Below are 2,759 nucleotides of genomic sequence, written 5' to 3' on the forward strand. Positions count from 1 at the left end.
ACAACAATGCTTCTTCTCAGATCTGAACTGGGCCACTTTCGCACAAACTGATACAGTTACTCTCCAGAAAAGATCAGGTCCCGCCGTCTGCACTCTTAAAAATGATGACCATCTGTGCTGGAAACGTGCAAGCAGATTCAGAACAAGGAAGGATACATATCGATTAAAGTCGTATCGGGCAATTAATTGGACTTGTATTCCCTTTCACCAAAACAGCTGGAATGAGCAGGGATATTCAGAGTAAGGTTTACTGACCAAGGCAGAAAGCAATTTCCTTCTCCTATCTTCCCACACAAGCCTATCGTTATTTCTGTCCGGTTTTTTGATGCATCGATCCTTCTCGTGGGAGGTTAAGGTGATAAATGTTCCCCTGCAAAAACACAGTGGTGTCAGAAACCCGATCGAGCTGTCCTGGAGTGGGGAGTGCTTTGCTCAGAGCAAAACTGGTTGCCTTGCGGGACTGAAACTAAGCTGGATCACACATAGGCCCGGTATAACAACTGCCACCACATGTGGAGGGGTTTGGGCGGATTCGACCCACTCTGAGAAAATGACTGCATCCTAAATTCAGAGGGAGTGAGTATGACAAGGAGAGGACTGTAGAATGGGTTTGAGAACGATATTAGCTATGATCAAATGGTGGAGCAGACTAGAAGGTCTGAAGGCACAAACCGTCTTCCTATGCCTTGCAGTCTCTGGCCATCTGATATCTGAGGAAATAGAAACACAGTTATTTGATCAGTTCGAAATCCTAAATAAGTAAGAGATGGAGCATGTCGGATACAAAATTGGGGACTGGGAAAATGGTTAGACAGGAAGTAATAAAAGAGAAGCTAAATATAAAATTCGAAGTCAGGAGAGGTTCAATAAAAAATGAAAGGAGTGCAAAGGCAGAGGGAGATGGACATGGAAAAAATGTGTCACTCGTCCCGAAGTCTTAAATCTGTTTTTATTTCCAAGATGCTCACATACCTGCTGAGATTTTCCTGCAATTTCATTTGTTGGTTCAGAAACAGAAGATGGGAGTGATCCTGGACCAAGCAGCTCTCCCATGTTCTGGGGATATTTGACTTACCTGTTCGAACTGATCACTTCTGTCCCACAATGAAACTCACAATCCTGCCCCACCCCAGCCTCGCTACTGCCAGTAAACTGTTCATTACGTTAATCACAAGAATAACAATAGCAAAACGTTCAGAGAGAGTTCCCTTCGGTTTCCATCAGAACATTCTGAATCAATTAATTTTGATTCAGGACACATGTGACATTGAGCCATCTCTGTGAGACCCCGAGAAAGTGGACATTCTCTTTCTGTGTCTTTGTACACTTTGCCTGGTGCGCAGTTGGTGTGGAATCTCTCGTTTTGAAAGCGACATCATTCATAGTATTTGCGGCTGCACCGCTAAAGTCGTCTCTGGCACCTCCAGTAAAATGGAGACAATGTTCACTCAGAAAACGGCGTGTCATCAAAAATAGGAGGACAGATGTATCAACGAAAGTAGCAAGAACGGTCGACTGCATTGGGTTGCAATGCTGCATGAGGAAACACAGAGCTGGAATTCTATTAAACAGTGAAAGCGCCCAATGTGAGGCTGGAAACAACAACCCTCACATTAAGCATCTCACAATGCACCGACTGAGCTAATCAAGCATGGCACACCTCGGATCAGTTTGCCATTTCATTCCGAGCATAATACACCTGGCACAGCAATTTGTAAGGATCCAGTTCATTCCTCCCAATCACACCTTTCACTTCTGTTATCCCTTCAAAACATAACAATCTATTTAGCACTTGTCCAGTGATTTAAGGTTCAACCTTAATATTTTCATGTTTTTACCCACATATTCAGATCGCCGAAGTGATTTCCAGTCCCTCTGGCAGACAGTAAATCACTCGATAAATTACCTCAGGAAACCCAATCATTTCTGTTTACAGTGTTGGGAATTCCCCATCTGCTGACGAGACAGAGTCCTCACAATCAACACTTTCTTTGTTCTTCCTGGCTAAAACTTTTACCACTTTTTATTCTCCAGACAGGAGTTTTGTTTATAACACGTTCCAAGAACAGGAACAAACTTACAATGTCCTGAAGCCGTTTCCAATTTAAAATTGAAGTTTTGAACCTTTCACACGGTAAGAGCGGTTACTGAGGAAGGAGTTTCCATGAGCTGTGTCCCAGGGCTGGGCAGGAAGCCGCTGAAACAAGCTGCAGTAGCCGCTTTCTGTTGGCATAGGGGGCTTGGAGAACGTGTCGTCGTATTCTGCTGCGTGAAAACGTCTTACTTCCTGCGGACTCGGGGTGAATCATGGATGAGTTTTCGAACTTACTGTGTCGGCACATGGTCGGTGACAATGCTTGAGCCGAAATATTTGCGGCTCTGTGCCCTGGGTGGTCTCAAGGCACCAATCTGTCAGCCAAATGCGCTGACCATTTCAGACACAATACCTGGCACCAAAACTGGCCACGCAGGTATCCGAAAGCAAATTTGGCGAAGTGATTTGAGGAGACTTCAGACAGCAGGGACTCTTATTGTTTTCAGAGACGTTTGATGATTTTTCCGTTTTTATCAGCGAGTAGGTCAGTAGCCTGAGGAGCCGCAAAAGAAATAAAAGCTTAGTTTCGTAATGTACAGCTTCAAATAGCAACTCACGCATTACACTTGCAGCGGTGAGAATCGAAATAACAACTCGAGAGAGACGAAACCTTAATTGCAGTGCCTTAGACCACTCGGCCGCGCTACCACAGCAATTCGGCTTC

The sequence above is a fragment of the Chiloscyllium plagiosum genome, unplaced genomic scaffold, assembly GCF_037043375.1.
Source record: "Chiloscyllium plagiosum isolate Xiang-an unplaced genomic scaffold, Cpla_swu_hap1 HiC_scaffold_70, whole genome shotgun sequence".
NCBI classification, from domain to species: Eukaryota; Metazoa; Chordata; class Chondrichthyes; order Orectolobiformes; family Hemiscylliidae; genus Chiloscyllium; species Chiloscyllium plagiosum.